The 18,631-nt window shown below is 39.3% G+C and overlaps 1 pseudogene; it reads left to right on the top strand.

Moving 5' to 3' along the window:
• LOC149152667 (subtilisin-like protease SBT2.5 pseudogene) overlaps positions 1-18,631 on the top strand; it is a 38,389-nt pseudogene that overhangs the window by 8,701 nt on the left and 11,057 nt on the right.

The raw sequence follows: 18,631 nt of genomic DNA, 5'->3' as shown, positions 1-18,631 counted from the left end.
CATCAAAGTTGGAATTGACTCAAATTTAGTTTAGGAAACACAATAAACAATTAGAATCTCTATTTCAATAGATCATTAGTACTGGTTCTAAGTGTCATTATTATAATGGAAACTTTAGGATATTTGAAATTTATGTTATTTCTATTTTGATAATGTTATTTAAACATTAAGTGTATGTTGTATATTTTTTTTGGGTCTCTTTTACATTATATCGAATTTGAATTACACATGTTATTTTGTTTTTCTAATGTGAAAATTTAACAATTTTATAAAACAAAAAACTAACTATTTTGATTAATTTTTATTTTATTACATTATTAAATTTCAATATTTTATCATAAATAGTAAGTATAAATTTTTTATACATATAATTAGGAAACATTGCTACCCTCACGAATTTAATGATATAAGACATAAATCTATTTAAATAATTAAGAAATATAGTCTAAAAGATCTCTCGAATAATATATCATTGATAAGAGTTAAATGTAGCTTAATTTTTATATGAATTCTCGGATTTTTATATGGGTGGCATATGTAAAGTGACAATTCGAAGTTGTTTCTAATAAGATTTAGGTAGAGTGTCAAATAACTATATTGAAGCATTGATGACTTTTTGTGTGTTCGATGCATATTAGAAACCTAATTGTTATTGGAGATTTAACATTAGTTATCAAATGTATGCGCACATCTTCTTCTGCAAGCTATGACTCAACTCACAAGAATTATTTGGTGATTATAAAAATAAACTAGAAAGGTTGGAAACTAATATTGGCATATTTTAAATGAGCTTAATAACCAGGTGGATCTTCTAGCCAACATGGCCTCTCAATAATATTCTTGAATCCTAAGATCTAAATGAGAGCTAAATGGCATATCAAATGACAGAGTCATTTAGGTCTTGGAACTTAGCATTCGAGGAGCATCGCCCCACAATACCTTCCCATAATTAGTGTTTAATGTTGAAGTAGGATAATCAATTGAAAATGGAATTTGGTTCTTCTATGGGTGGGATAATGGATTGTTGAGAAATGGAAACAAGAAATTCGAGTTTAATTTTTCCTTGAATTAAAGTGTGAATTAATTTCGAATTCTATTCTCATAGCAACTTAAAATAGTTAAATTAATTTTATTTTATTATATTCTCATAGCAACTTTGTAGGAGTCCATTGTGAGTTAATTGTGAGTTCTAAAATAGAAGACTCGGTTTAATGGGTCACTTCATTTAAATTAGTTTTTAAACTTATTGAGAGAACTAATAGTGAGTTAACAACCAGTGGTGACACTAATGAACTCTACGAGTTCTACTCTAGTTAACTAAATATATAGTCATCAAAAACTCATGCACGTCGATTCTGAAATGTCCAATTGAGACTAGAGTGTAGGGACAATGTACTATTTGTTTTATATTTTTTTGAGTTGCACTCATAGTGCATGCATTCATTAACTGATCCTTAAGGGATTCCACAATTTTTAGAGGCTTTATTTCCATTTAAATACAAGTTATCCTTCATATGAATTAGACATTGGAATAGATACTTTGAGAGCTTGTGAAGAGGTTAAGCTTTGGCCTTGATCTTTCTTATGAGTTGGAGATTGAATTTGCTAAGTGATGAGATTGTTCTAGAGATAACAAACATTGTAATTTCCATCTTCAGTTTCCAAATTAATACAAAACAGATAGTGGGGTTTTGAGCTGTGGCTTTCCCTTGATATTTATTGTGTTATGTGCCTTTGATTCTCTTCTTCTATTGATTATTGTTTTCTCGATGTTTATGGGCTTCCGTTGTAAAGTGTAGAATTCGATTATTGTGTGTTGCTTTAGCAAATTGCACTAGCTTGTGAATCTATAGGATTTTCTACATTGTATCAGAGCAAGATTATTTTTTGGCCCAAGAGTTTTTAGACCAGATCTGAGAATTTCTATGCCAAATTTTTAGAAACAATTGCAGATTTGGATTCCTTGGGAAACTATACCCAAATTAAAAATAAAAATTGGTCGAATCGGAGTTCGGATGAGGGAGATATCATTGATTTAAAATCAACTCTCTAGAGGAGATTCCGAAGTTTTGAGTTTCTGGGTTACAGGTGAAATTCGAATTTGCATACATAATTTAGGATTGGCAAATGGAATTTCATGGGTTGAGGCTTGAGTATGCCTTGGAAGGCAGCTCAAATTTCATAGCATGGAGGGACATGACAGAGGTTGTGCTAGAAGACAATGGCATGAAGGAATTTGTTGAAAAAGCAATTCCTAAGCCAACACCTATTGATGCACAGAACTTGGCCGAGTGGAAGAAGTGCGTGGTGAAGGCAAGGCAGATAATCCTTGATGGAGTTCGAGATCATATTGTCTCGAGTCTCCATGGAAAGGAAACCCCGTGTTCTATATGAAAAACATTAACGAACTTCTATCACAATAGTAGTGATTAAAGGAAGTTGACACTAAAGGATAAAATTCGTAAAATCAAGATGGAGAAAGGAGAGATGAGTCCAAAGTACTTGACCAAGTTCACTTAATGTCGGGATGAACTTGTAAGTGTTGGAATCACAGTTGTCAAGAAGGATATGGTGAGCCTTGTTCTTCTTGGTCTCCTAAAGAGTTGGCATAGTTATGAGGAATCTGTCAATGGTCAAGAGAAGCTATGAGATTGGGAAAGACTATGGTTGGATTTGATGCAGGATGAGATCACGAGGAGCACTAATGCTGGGTCTTCATCAAAGATTGATGATGAAGAGAATTGTGCCTTAGCGATTAAGGCAAGGAATGGGAAAGGCACAAAATTTCTCGTTCCATATCATATTTTTATCATGGAGGTAAGAAGAAGGACATGAAAAAAGTTAAATGTTTTCATTGTCACAAGATGGGTCACTTTGCTACAAATTTTCCATTGAAGAAGTCTAAGGAGAAGTCCTCAGGAGGAGCGGTGGGTGAGGCTTTGGCCTCCCAATTTGAATTTAATCATAATGGGAGAATAATAAATCAAAATTTAGATATCAAAACCTAAACATAGTTAGGTTTACAATCAACAAGGGTTATGTCTTTCACATCCTAAATTTTTCACATCCATCTATGCTACGATTTTTTTCACAAACCCTGGACTCCATGTCAGCAACTATATCGTGTTAGCATTTCAATCACAATAAAAAGAATTTTTTATCTAAGGTTTTACCATCATGCCCTATAATTTCATATCAAACTCTACTAAGGTTTTTTCGTAATCCCTAGATACAAACATCAAAATTTTAATGTTAGATATACAACAATTTGACCAAGCTAGAGTTTTAATTAAATGGAAGCACATACACCTAGGATTTCATTCCTAGGATATTTCACTAATTGTTTGAAGGGTTTTCTCACAAACCCTAATTTAACAAACCCTAAAAATATATGGTTTCTTCATATAGCCTAGATAATAATGAAAAGCCATAAAAATTTAAGGTTTCCTTATTACCAAAATCCTAAACATCAAGAGAGTAGGATATTATATGTTTTATGAACAAACCCTAAGTAGACTAGGGTTTCATCATTATTGTCAACATACCCTAAGCACAAAAATTGTAGGGTTTTATATTAACCCTAATGGAAAAATATAGCATGATAAGGGCAGATTCAATTTAGAGATTAGTCACACTAACAAGAATATTTATGATTCAAGGAAAACCTATACATGAGAGAGTTAGTAATACAAAACAATTTTTCAAAATGATCGTACCTTTATAGTGCAATGGAAGGAGGTTACTAGGTCCTCCTTCAAAGGGATAAAGCCCTCCTTTAAAGGGATAGCTCCTCTCATCAAGGGATTAGCTCCTTCTCTTTTGGGATGCATGAACCACCTCAGAGCGAACAATCCATGTCAAAATTCCTTCTAGAATCCTCTATAATTAACCCAAAGTGAGTTTTTTAAGATAAAACTTGTGCCTTTTGACTTTCACAGGGGTCCGCACCCACACCTTTAGGGACAGAGCAGGCAGGTCCGCAGTTTTTGTAAACAGAAGGTGTGGGACTATAGGTGACAGTGAGAGAAAGTGAGAAACCAAAGTTTCATTGATTTTTTATGTCTTTCTCCCATTTTGAAAGCTTGACTTGAAGAGCTGAGGTTTGAGACTTGCTTAGGGGGATACAAGTGATGATAGACCCATACTGACTGTAAATAATCATGGTGACGATATTTTTGTGTAACAGATTGCCCCCTAAAGTGCAAAGTCTGTAGTAGATGAGGATTTCATTTATCATTCAGGAAGAGTGAAGTACTTATCATTTCGAGGATCATCTTGTGGAGAGCCTGGTTAGAACCTGTAAAAACATTCAATGCAAGATATATATATAAGATCATATCATCGATGAGGTAGGCATTCCCATACTCAGATCAAAACTGACTAGAAAACTAACTATTGCTCTGATACAGAAATGATCTTGTAAAACATCACAAGTATAGACTCATGTGGACACAGTATGGACGCAGCCATCTGTTTATGAATAGTCCATTATATAATGAATACAAAATTCCTCGCAGCTTGGATTGTGGAAACTAGATCCAGGGTCTTCATTTCTACTTCCCAAAACAGTACGATTCTATCCATGCGAATGAATGTGTTGATGTCGAACATGGTAGAAACCACTTGATTACCAGTCAATGATGTAAACTGTTAACAAGTGTGAGAGAAACCACCAGTGATGTTAATGGCTCTCAAAGTACCCAGTACAATCCATGAGATGCGAATAAATGTGTTGATGTCGAACATGTCACGAAATCCTTTGATCGAAGGTCAATGATGCAACCTGTCATCAAAAGTGAGAAGCCTGCCATTGAGGCATGCAGATCTCAAGGTACTGACGATTTCTAGATCATCTTTCTAGATAATGAGCTGATGTCGATAGAAAGCGATCCGTCGTAGGCAAGCCCACAACACGAAATCATAGATCAAGTCGAAGAAATTTAGTTGCAAGGACTGACTCAGGGATGGTCAAGATGGATGATAGATATTTTGCAGATGAATGGCTTATTGGCAGTGACCTCTTGAACACATAACGACACGACAGATGGTTTGGTGACAATTGACCCAAAGTTAATACCCAGAAACCGACTGAAGACTTTCAATGTGGTTTGATCAACTGTTAGGCAAAGGATTTCCCAACCCAGGTGAATAAAAGTGTCTTGCTCAAGAGTGGTTACAAAGTATGACAAACAGGCTCATTTTTCTCTCTTTCCCCCACCATTTCTGGCAAGTACCTCTTTATTTTTGACAAGCTTCAGGAGGATAACATTTGCTTGATTATAAGCTCATCCTTCAGATGAGTCCAACGTAGTTTAAATTCGAACCCTAAGAAGGAGTGGTTCATTCCTGTTTGTAATTGAACAGGTCCTTTACTGTGAAATTTTAACGAGTCCAGTATAGGAGAAATTCGGCGTTTTTCAATTTTAGAGAGTCTGAAAAACTTAAGAAAACTCCAGGGTAGACCTTTTTCGTAAATTTGTATCTCCCAAGCCCGAAAAAGTATAAAATAATACTTGAGAGAACCGCTTGATCTTTTATGACCAAGGAGTACTTTTCGTCATTAGTGCCCTTGATCCGAAAAAGTAAAAAAGTGATCAACGACACATCGTTTTATAACCAATATCGAATTTGAAACGACAAAAATCCGACAATCTTTTCATGTTTTTTACGGTCGGAAAAGAGTTGTAAGTGGACCGTCTTTTAATTCTGTTTTAACGAGTTTAAAAGAAAAACTTGGTGATCTTTTCATGTTTTAGGAGTCAGAAAAGAGCTTAAAGGTGACACTAAATATTTTTTCGTCGAAAACGATAGATTTTGCCTGAATAATCCGTTATCCTGCACAAAAACACAAACATTACTCATACTTATTTGAAATGGATAAAAATGTCGCAAAAATACCTTTCCAAAGTGAAATATAAACAAATCTACAATTTATTTACTCAAAAAACTTATAAAAAGGGCCTTCATCAAATCATTTTTACCGTTTGAGTTTTGGGTGAGAAAATAGTGCTTTTGCTCAGAAAACTTCCCGTGAAGATTGCAGAATATCCAACCGTCGGAATCGAACGCCGTCTTCTCCAGGTAATCCACATCATCCTACTCTTCATTTTTAACCGTTTCAATTTTTGTTTTATTCATTTATTTCATTTTTTGGGAGGGTTTTTAGGCTTAAAACCCGCGCGTGGGGGCCCGCAGGTTTACCACTGCTGGCCTGCGGATCTCGACTTTTTCTCCATTGGGAAAAAGCCAGGGGTCTGCACCTTCCATGTAGAAAAAGTGCGGTCCCACGCACTATGTCTAACCCGGAGGGTGCGGTCCCCGTTGCAAGGGTTTTTAACCCAAAAATTCTCAAAAATGGACCAAACAAAATAATTTCTAGCAATTTAATTTATATTTATACTTGATGCAGAGAGTACATCATGCTAGATTGGTGTGAACGAGAGCATGAGGATGTGGATGCTGCCACATGGAATCATCAGCCTTCACTTGATGCTTTGAGGGCGTGCAACTTGTACAAATTCTGGGCCATTCCTGGCATGAGGGCTCAGGTGGATTTCTTACAGTGGTTGGTTGACAAATGGAGTATACAGGACTAGTTCTTCTTCATTGATGGCCACCAGCTCGAAATCGAGCTGGCGGACATATATTTCTTGACTGGTTTGCCTAAGAGAGGCAAAGACTTGACTCTGTTTCGGGCTAGGCCAGGTGGCCAGTCTCTCGATAGCCTCCGGCTAGAGTACTACAATAGCCAGGCTAGAGACAAAGGGATAGACATAAAGACCATATCCCGTCCTGAACTCATGGTGATTGCGTTTACTGTCACCAGACTTTGCGAGGCTGTCGCATTACATATTGGCACCAGATCCTAGATGCGTATGGCAGTTGATCGCTTTCGAGGCACCATCTTCAACTGGTGCGATGCCGTGTTGGCCAATCTGAAAGGCTAACTGACCAGGGCCAAAAACGGACAACTAAAGACCTTTGGTTATGGGGCTTTGGTTGTGAGTTTTGGTCTAGAGAGGGTTCCCATGTTGATCCCGCAGCACCTTACTGTTGGAGCTGGGCTTCCTCGAGAGCCCAAACTGATGCGATGGGTCGCAGTTATGGCCCGTCACCCGGACGGGAGGACAGAGGTTGCTCGATTCAAACCTGAGTATTTCCAATGGCTGGAAAACCAGGTTTTTTCTATTCAGGACTTCCCTTACGCTGGGATAGATTTTCGTGGTGACCCAGACATGGTCCTTCCACCAGGAGAGCAGTGGGATGACTCAGGTAAAATCATTTTCAACATTTTTCCTATTTTAATTTTTTTATTATTTTTCCATCGTCTCAAAACTGATAACAAAAGTTTGAAACGCAGATGTGGGCCCACAGTGACCAGCTGCTCTCCAGCCTTACGAGAGGAAACAACCAGTTGCAGCCACGCCAACCCCACAGGACGAATCAGCAAAGGTTTTGGCCGAGTTGGAGGGTCATCTCGAGCGCTTGACAGGATATATTCTGGAGACCACTATAGATGACATTCCTCGTCGGCTTCAACACTATGTGATTGGGGTCCCGGGACCTTTTAGGAGGTTCCTTTGCAAGGTGGCCCGTGCAGTGGTTTCTTATAGAGATCATCACCAGTGATAGGATGATCGCCTATTGTGGGCACATATGACATTTTTTTTTTTGTACTTATCATTTTTTCCGATCATAAGGTGTTTTTCAACCTATGATCGAGGACCATGTATTTTTTGACACACTCCTATATATATCACTATTACCGGCTTATCTTGTAAATCATGTTATGGAATGGCTTTAAATTTACATGTATGATTATTGCAAATGTCTATTTAACATTTGAGAAGCAATTGCATCTGCTAATGTATTTAAAGATCTTGGAATATGCTGATATTCAATATAATCAAATTCACATTCCAAGAGACGCACTCTCAAAAATAATCTTAATAACACTGGATTTCTAATGGCATACACTCTATTAAGCTGTAATACAACGAGTTCAGAATCTAACCTCACTATCAAACTCTGAATCCCAAATGAAATAGATTCAGATAATAACTCAATCACTGCACTATACTTTGCAATGTTGTTCGTTGTTTGACCGAGGCTTACCCCATGCATAGATACTAACTTGTCAGAGGGCGAATAGATAACCCAAGCTGCGGAAGAAATGTTCCGTGTATTACGACAAGCACCATCAGTGAAACCAATGTATTTTTGGAGAGGTATCGACATCTGCAATATCAAGAGTAAAACCAAGATAAGCAGGAATAATGACGAAAAAACACTCTCTAAGCTAAGAACACTGTTTAAACTAAAACACACCAGCTAGAAAGAAAAAACTATCCTAACTAAAAATCTCCATACCCATTCTTTAAGCATAATACCTCTTCAAGTAAAGACCATTTCTGGGTTTACCCAAAGAGTCCCCGTCAAAGTCTACCAATTCATAGGCCCCTTTTGCTAGCTTTTGCTTGACAACATAGGGACCATGCCACAGAGGAACGAATTTTCCAGCGCCTAATTTATCATTAGCTTGATCATAAACTAAGACTAGATCTCCTTCTGAAAAATTTCGAGGGGTCACATTTCGATCATACTGAGCTTTCATTCGTTTTGCGTGAATCTTGATTGCTAATGCAGCATCACGTCGATTCTCATCTAATTGAGCCAAGTATAACAAACGTTTTTCCTCTTCGGAAGTGGCTGGAAGTAACTCGATGGCCATTTGCAGTGACGGGATTTCGCATTCAATGGGTAACACAGCTTCCAAACCATAGACTAGTTGGAAAGGAGTGAACCCTGTTGATGTTTTTGCTGAAGTTTGGTATGCCCAAAGCACTGAAAATAGCATGTTATGCCAATTCGACCGATGAATCCCAAAGATTCATCGGATCATGATGACTAAAACTTTGTTGATGGATTCAACCAGACCATTCACTTGTAGATAATAAGGGGTTGAACTATCGTGATGTAAACCAAGCTGGCCTGTAAGTTCAGTCATCATAACGTTTCGAAAATGATGCCCATGATCAGTGATTATCGCTTGTGGGACACCAAACCTAGCAATTATATGATTGAACACGAAAATTGCAGTTGTCTTGCCGTCTGCCTCAAATGTAGGCATCGCCTCGGCCCACTTGGTAAAATAATCTACCGTAAGGATGATATACGCATGCCCCCCGGCCGAGTGAGGGTTACATGTAATAAAATCGATACCCCATTTGGAAAAAGGACCAACGGAAATTATAGGGTGGAGAGGAGCAGGTGGAGCGCGCATCTTTCAATCAAAATTTTGGCAGTTGTGGCATTTTCGGACCGCGTAATTCAATCTTTAAATAAAGACGGCCAGAAGTAGCCATCGCACAATATCTTTTGGGCTGTGGCATATCCAGACATATGACCGCCACACGCTCCAGAGTGACAGTCATTTAGAACCGTTTCAGCTTCGTCATGAGCTAAGCAACGTCGAAAAATAGAGTCCACCCCACGGCGATAAAGAGTATCTCCATTAATCTTGAATTGTTGGGTCTAGAATCGTATTTTCCGACGTTCTGACCTTGAAATTTCTGGCCGAAAGGATTGGGTCTGGAGATAAACGATGATATCCCCATACCACGGATCTAAAGTGCTGATTAGAAACAAGGATTCGTCCGCAATGGGCTCCTCCGCCACAGTTTCCGTGTCAGCACGCGGGAAGTCACACATTAATTCCGCAAAGACTAAAGATTTCTTAGACTTGGATTTCTCAAATTCCAAGTCAAACTCCTGCAAGATAATAATCCATTTAGAGTACTTTCCCCCTAGCAATTGCTTGGTCAAAATGTATATCATAGGGTTGTAATCCGAAATTACTGTAGTTTTACGTAGTAAAATGTAGTGACGAAAACGTTGGACAGCTTGAACAGCTGCCAATGCCAATTTCTCCACATGTGATTATTTTAGCTCACTTGGATTTAAAGTGTGACTAAGGTAATATATCACATGTTCAGTTCCGAATTCATCTTCCTGAACTAAGACCATTCCAATAGTGGAATGAGAGGCGGCGAGATACAAGAAGTAATCCTGGTTCTAGTTGGGAGGATGCAATAACGGTGCATGGGTCAACGCGTGTTTAAGTGCATCAAAAGATTTCTGAGCTATCTCATCCCAATAGAATGGAGTATTCTGTTTCAACAACCGGGTAAAACCCTTTGTAACCTCGGCGTAGTTAGGAATGAATCGTCATAAAAAATTTTCTTTCCCTTGCAAACTTTGGAGTTGGCGAAGACTCGAAGGAGGAGGCAAGTTGACGATAGCTTCGACCTTCGAGGGATCGACGCGAATGTCGGCTTTCGAAACTACAAACCCTAGTAATCGACCCATTTCTATACAGAAAACGCATTTATGTGGGTTCAACCAAATCCGATAACGCCTACACCTCATAAAGATTGCTCGTAAATGGACGAGGTGATCAGCTCGATGTAATGAATGAGCAGGCAATTCATCGAGATACGGTTGCACAATGTGCTTGATGTCATGAAACGCATAAGACATGGCCCTTTGAAAATTTGCTCCGGAATTCTTGAGCCCAAAAGGTAACTTGCAATAAGCAAATGTCCCCCATGGACAAATGAAAGCCGTTTTTGGTTGATCAGCAGGTAGAATATTGATTTGATTGTATTTGGAAAAACCATCCATGAAGGAGAATATTTCGCTGCCGGCACAATCATCAATAATTTGATCGATATAGGGAGTTGGGTAATTGTCCTTTCGACAGGCTCGATTAATGTCCCCATAATCGATGCATATTCTTATTGTTCCCTGCTTTTTGTTAACCAGAACAATATTCGATACCCAATCCGTTAACGGGATCGGATAAATGAAAACTGCTTTGAGTAATTTTTCAACTTCTGCTTTAATTGCAGCAGCTTTTCTTGGGCGAATCTGACACAAACATTGCCGAACGGGTTTAGCATCCAGGTAAGTCTTGATGTCATGAACAACAATCGCGGGATCAATTCCTGGCATTTCCTCATAGGACCAGGCAAACATGTCGCAGAATTATTGAAATAGGGCCTTATATAGTTGAATTTCATCATCTGTACACGAGGCACCTATATGAATGTTCTCAATAATTCTAGGCTTAACCGAAATGTCAATACGAATAGTTCGAGAGATGTTTCCCAAATTTAACTCTGAATCAGGATGTTTCATTGGATTCTAAGGTTCCTTGACATATTCAGTCGTAAAAATTGATGAGAAATCATTTTCAAAACGATCATTCTCAGGTAAAAACAAAGATCTGTGATGGAGATCTTCCCATGGTAAATCATCTACACATAGGATTTTGCAAATTTGCTCGTCAAAGTGAACAAGTTCAAAAAACGTGATTAAATCCAAGGTTGATGTGAAAAGTGATTCCTCACGAACCACATTCATGAAGTCATTTTTGGTTGAAAATGGGTCGGTAAACGATTGCACGGCTTCATATGCAATTTCATATGGACTCAAAGGCATGACATCAACAAATGAGTCTATCTCAGATTCAGAAGGAATGATCCAAGGATCATCATAAATAATGGTGACTGATGTGATCATATGAATGGTTGCAAATGAAGACGATGCGTTGATCGGAGGAAAAGGAAAAGTTCCCAGTAAACTGGCATCTTTAACTAGTCCTACTCCAACATCCTTATATGGGATAGTCGTTTTACTGACATGTTGAATACTCTCAGAAGAGGCTGGGTCGGATGAAAAGTAAGCCAGTTGGTCTATTATTACGATCTTTCCATTATGTGGAAACTTTATTACTCGAAAGACCGATGAAACGACCGCTGTCATAGCGTAAGACCAACTTCGACCCAAGAGAAGGTTGTAATCTAGAGGGGCATCAACCACCTCCACATCTAGACTAACAGTTTTTCCTTCAACCCTTATAGGCAAATCCTGTAGAATGCCAAAAGGATGAAACCCACTGCCATCAAAGGCCTTTAGAATCGTCGGGGATTGATTTAGCGTAGGAGAACCAAGCAATCTCCAACACTGTATCGACATAATACACGTTGAGGATCCCTCATCAATTACAGTCCAATGAATAGGGTTGTTTTTGACTATCACTGGAATCTGGAAAGCCATTTGATGAGGCAAACGCAGTGTACTATTTTCTAGATCAAAAATTATTAAGTTCGAGTCCTGAACGTCAACAGCTCCTATAGCCCACAAAAGTAATTTACGTTGTGCTGGACATGATTACAGCACTTCCAAAGCCGACATTGCTGAGGGTGAAACAGCTAAATCCTCAACAATGTTATAATTTTGAGCCGCTCTCGCATGTGGATTGAAAGCTGACTTTCGAAGTATACCCTTGGCGGGCGGTTTGATTACCAAGTCTGGATTAGGTTTCTCGATTTATAGTGGATCGGAACCGGGAGCTGAGGTTGATGGATTAGGATGAGAAGATTCTGCTTCTTTACCATCAACAGGACTTTTACTACCATAATCTTGCGATCGAGTCGCAATCCTAACATGGGACATCATCAGTATGGGTTCCTCATTGGCACTCGAGGACGAACCTATCATCTTACTGTCTTGAGTTGGAAAAGGATCCTTCAAAACAGCAGGAGTTTGGGAACCTTTGACAATCTTCGCAACCTCTGCGCGATGAGGGCAGTCTCTCGTAAAATGTTCATCGTCACAAATGAGACAAGGATAACGAGGTTTGCGCTTTTCATCATTGGATTCCGATTTTTCAGGTTTCTCCTTTGAATTTTTGTCTGTTTTATTCTTCTTCTTTCCTTTCTTCTTCCCACCGGATTTTTATTTGGTTGTAGATGACTCTACAATGTGAATATCGGCAGAAATCTCTGCAGAAGAATCTCTTGTTGGGGAATCAGGCAAGGTTATGATAGGAGAAGAATTCTTGGAAGATTTCTTCTTACTTTTAGTGTTGACCGTACCAATCATACCTTCGGTGGCATGAGATCCCGAAGGAGCTGCAGCGATTTGATTTTGCTTGGGAAGCTCGGGGATTTTCTCAGGTAACGTACCTGATTGAGTATAGACCAAGTCAAGGTACTGTACTTGAGCAATTACTTGCTCCTCAGTAACAACTTCGGCTTTAGCTACATCTTCAGTGATCTTTGGCAACAAAGATTTTACAAACCACTCAGCCAAGATCTGATCCGGAATAAACACCTTCACTAAACGCCGTCGACGTCTCCACTCATGAATATAATCTGAAATGCAAGTGGATGTCGATTGCTTTAACGAAGTTAACAATTCCGTGCCATTGTCATATCGGACTGGCAACTGAAAATGAGTTAAAAACGAGGTAGCTAACTGACTAAAATTATAAAAAGTGCCTCACGGTAACTCAATGTACCACTTGGCCGCGAGACCAATTAGAGTGCACTGGAAAAGTCTAAGACGGATTGAATCATTTGAAATGGAGTTAGACACACACCAGAGGTGGTAAGTCATCACATGGTTCGACGGGTCCTCTCCTGATTTACCTTCGAACTTAGGAATGTCACTGGGCAACTTATTCGGCATTGGCGGCCAAAACGGAAGATAATTAATGGGATCGTTCGTTAGGTGCAACAAGTCAGGCAAGTCCAAAGTTGCGATAAACGGTAACTGACGATTAGGATCCCAAAAACTCTGGGTCATGAGACCAGCCCGAGGAGGAGGATATCCAGGATAACTAGGAATAGGAATTGCATTTGGGATATTGTATCCTCCCGGAAAACCAGGATTAACTGGACCGTACTGGGGTTGTTTAGGTTGTTGATAAGTGTACCCAGGGTATGGTTGATATTGATAGACTGGCTGCTGCACAACAAGACCGAATTGGTACTGTCCCTGGTACGATTGATAAGTAAATTGTGGTTGACTTGTGACAACTGTAGTTGAACCAGGTTGTCCTACAGGCATCTAAACCGAAGTTTGAATCATGGATCCAGACGATGGTAAAGATGTCTGAGGAGTAGATACAGGAACAGTAGAAATCGGAGTTGTCGATACTCCAGAAGTAGGTGGGGTAGATTGAACAGATGTTGCGGCAGTTGTAGCAGTCGTTTGAGGCAGAGTACGAGGCGTACTAGGCCCAGACTGAGAAACTACCGAAGGTACAGAAGTTTGAATGTTAGACTGGACTGGTTGCTAGGGTGTACCAGAAACTGAGGGTTGTCCAGTTTGAGATGACAACTATACATTTGGCTACAACACCTGTTGAGTTTGCGACGGACCCCACACTATATTCATTCCGGGGTACTAACCCATAATAGGTTGAGAATATTGAGGACCATAACCGGGTTGAGGGTAGGATTGATAATTTAAAGGTACATTTCCTGTTCCTTGCACATACGTTTGACCGAAGGGTGGTTGGAAACGTTGGTTCGAGTACTGACCTTGGGGTTGATACCCTTGAGGCACGTACTGATACTAGGGTTGACCTTGAGGTATAAATTGATACTGGGGTTGACCTTGGGGTACATATTGAGTCTAGGGTTGACCTTGAGGAACGTACTGTCCCGTAGGTATGTACTATCCTTGAGGTTGCCCCCCATATGCAAATTGAGTACCTTGAGGTTGCCCCCCAGGTGATAATTGAGGCTGCCCCCTAAGCGGTAACTGGCCACCTTGAGGTTGAGGATTGGGAATAGAACCTAACATCATGAGAATGTCTTCTACGCTCAATGGCTTAGTACCATTGCTTCCAGTTAATAACCCTTGATCAATGGGTTGAGGAGATGCTCCCAAAAAAGTACCAGAAAGTGACTGATACCCAGAGGGAACAGAAGGACCGCCGTACAAAAAGGAATCAGGTGATTGAGTAAACATGGATGACTATCCTGACATATTTAACGAAGGATAATAACCTCTAGGTGTTGGGTGATAAGGAGCGCGAGGTGGTGAAAAACTTAACCCTGGGTTTTCTAAGAAATTAGACAAAGAAAGATACCAAGTAATACTCCTAGGTGGACTATAAAAAATTGATTCACGCTCCCTTAGCTCAATAACAGGTTGATTTTCAGGGATAGGGATGCCTACTTCTTCTTCCTAAGTAGTAAGTTCGTCAATAGCGATAAGTCCAAAAGGAAGATCTTGGGTGATTACTCTTTCTACCCTAGGTGAACCAGGACCACTAGAAGCTGGAGAAACAAACCGCGATGTCGGAGTAGCAGCAAATTCACTTTCAGGCTCGGATATTTCGGGTTCCTCACCTATATCACTAGTAGATGAAAAGCTACCAGTAACTTCGGAAACAGACACTTACTGTGGATTATAATCTACCACTAACGTTTGAAAATTAGGATGTACTATCAAAGAAGATTCTCCTTCTTCAGGTGACCCAACTCTACTGTCTCTAGGAGTTACGAGGACTTTCAAGCCTTCAAGTTGGCTCGGTACTTCCTCAGGAGGTTGGCCCTGAAGTCTACGGGACTTCCTCAGTAATTCAGCCATGTTTAAAAACTCAGGAGGTTGGCCCCGAAGTGTATGGGACTGCCTTGGTAATTCAACCACAGTTAAAAACTTTTAACTACTTCACACGCAAACAAAGTAAAATCTCAATGAAAACCACCTAAAGTCTCTAAAGAACCAAACAAATTTGAATCACACGCCTAAAGAATCTAGGAGATCAAACACACACAAACAGTAACTTTCCGTATTAAAAACACTAGTTGGTGATGAAATCCAACGTCGTAGAGTTCAATACAGAAATGGTGGTTGGAACAGTTACCCCAGCAACCTGCTTAATGAATAGACTGGCACAAGTTCCTCCACTTAACCATCTTGAGTGAAGAGAACCCCCCAGAAAATCCAAGTGAGTCTAGCCGACGTCTGCTCTAGGTATAGTGGGATCTTCCCACCACTGTCACCTTAGGAAGAATCCTAAAGAATATGGCCACTAAGGTTACCAACTGAAACAAATATACCTGGGGGAACAGTCTACGATCCGATACGCACACAAGGGTAGAGTAACAAGCTCAATTCCCTTGAAGGCTCCTTGACATAATCCAAGGTTTACCAACAAGTGACCCCAAGCTCCTCGACAATGGTTAATCCAAGGTTTACCGTTTTTAATACGTGAATATCTGGCGTCATTCCCAATGAGGAAGGATTGATTCCCACACTGGTTCGGACACGATCTCGTGCTTCTCCTTTAAGAGGAGCTTTCCCAGAGCATAAATGCAACAATTAGATTTCTTCCCTACCACAAGATACAACTACTTGTTTGTTTTTACTTGTCTTGGAGAGTTAATTACTCTCCTACTCCAAGACACTAGTCTAAGCTAAGTTGGTGTATCAGAGCCCTAGAAATAAAAATGTTACTAGATGAATTTTACTTTGAGCGTTATTTTTTATTGGTTTTTGTTTAAGTCAAAAGGTGCGGAGATGAAACTCATGGTATGAAGACTCGAATCAAAATCACTAAAAATGCACCTAAGATGATTTAAACAATCTTTTTCTCTTCGATGAACTTCTAAACTAAGAAAGAGTTTGAGAATGCAAATACTTTGTAAACACAAATCCTTCTTAAGAAACAAATTAAAAGAAGAGCTTTTGTCCTTTCCAATGCACTCAAAACGAGACAACTAGTTATTTCACAAAAATTTCCCTTTTTCGTTTCAAAGCACTCAACCACTACAAAGCAAACTTTTTTCAAAAGAGATTTTTTATACTTTTAATAAAACACTCAAAACTATGGAAATGACCAACTTTGATATCTATAAATTATAAAAACCTACTTGAATTCAAAGCCTACTAGATGTCTTTTTTAAGGATGTTTTACTTAGCTAAATGTGAGCTAAGGAACAATTTATGCAGAATCAAAAATTAGTCAAGAACAACCAATTTTGTTTTCTTTTTGAAAATGAAAATCCAAACTTTTAAACACAAGCTTTTCGAAGTTTTATAAAGAGAAAACTCAAAGAAGATTCCTCAACAAGGGGAGATTTCATAAATGGTCAGACTCATAAGAAGGCTGGTAGACACTAAGGTGATCTGAAGTCCCTACAGCTTCTAAGCTCAGAGCCACTACACAACCAAAATGAAAAACAGGCCCAACAAGCAAAAACTCCTAGGAATTTCACCTAAAACCCTAACACTAATGAAATCAACCTAAGGAAAGCTTCTGACAGGTTATATGCAGGTCTGGGCAGTGGATAACAATTTCTAAACAAAAACTAAGCTGACTAACAAAGGAAATCTTAGGTTTTTAAAAATTTTTACAGGGTCCGCAGGCCCACAGTTGACATAGGTGCGGTCCCGCTCTGTGCTAAAAGAAAAGGTGCAGATAGGTACGCACTGTGTCAAACGGTTGGGGTGCGGTCCTCTCCCAAAGATATGAAAAACAAAAAATAACCCTAAATCTACAAACTATACCCAATTTTACACACAACAAGCCAAAAAACAGAAACAAAAACACAGTTTCTCAGGTCAAAGTAAAAACAAGGAAAACAATCAAGTCCCCAGTATGGTCGCCATTTTGTCACACGGAATAAGTCGATCTTGCAGACAAGATAGACCTTCCTAGAATCTAAAGAAGACCTAATGACAAGAAAACCAACCAGACACTATCTTTCTCTAAATATGCTTTAATAAACAAAGGCAAACAAGTGTTTTTAGGGCCTACCTTAGGTCCAACGCAAGTTTGTGGATGCCCTTGCTCCTTCAATCCAAATGAGCTCCTTTGTCCCGAATCTGCAAACATAAACAAGGCAAACAAATTAAATAGCACCTGAAAAGCCAATATCATAAAACACATTTAACATGAAAGTCAAGGAGTCCATGAAACAAATAACATGAGATACTTGTTGAGAAAAATGAGTTTGATTGTATTAATTTAAAAGAAGAAGAACTTTACAACCTGTGCCTTGATGCTATACAAGCTCCTCCCAAGGTCTAGCAAGAAGTCTCCTCTACTTTGACAAGTTTCACTCACTCCCCAATGAAGCCAAAAAGGTATGTGATCTCTCCTCTTAAGCTCAACTAGGAATTTTTGATTTCACAACCATTTACCCTAAAAAATGTTCAGCTTCTAACCTCTCCAGCAACCAGCCCAATGCCTGAATTTATAGTGCAATGGAGGGAGGTTACTAGGTCCTCCTTCAAAGGGATAAAACCCTCCTTCAAAGGGATAGCTCCTCTCATCAAGGGATTAGCTCCTTCTCTTTTGGGATGCATGAACCACCTCAGAGTGAACAATCCACATCAAAATTCCTTCTAGAATCCTCTAGATTTAACCCAAAGTGAGTTTTTTTAAGATAAAACTTGTGCCTTTTGACTTTCACAGGGGTCCGCACCCACACCTTTAGGGACAGAGCGGGCAGGTCTGCAGTTTTTGTAAACAGAAGGTGCGGGACCGCAGGTGACAGTGAGAGAAAGTGCGGAACCAGAGTTTCATTGATTTTTAATGTCTTTCTCCCATTTTCAAAGCTTGACTTGAAGAACTGAGGTCTGTGACTTGCTTAGGGGGACAGTACAAGTGATGATAGAACCATACTGACTGCAAATAATCATGGTGACTATATTTTTGTGTAACAATACTTACTTGAGTTTTATGAGGACCGCAAGTTTCTTTCTATTAACTGTAGCATAGGTTTCTAAGAATGAGCTCAATCTCTTTTAACATTCCATGAAT

The sequence above is a fragment of the Pinus tabuliformis genome, chromosome 9 (assembly GCF_031772625.1).
Source record: "Pinus tabuliformis cultivar Carrire ecotype Pingquan chromosome 9, CPIR1, whole genome shotgun sequence".
Lineage (NCBI taxonomy): Eukaryota > Viridiplantae > Streptophyta > Pinopsida > Pinales > Pinaceae > Pinus > Pinus tabuliformis.
The sequence above is the reverse complement of the archived record's forward strand: the minus strand, read 5'-3'. Positions and strand labels throughout refer to the sequence as shown.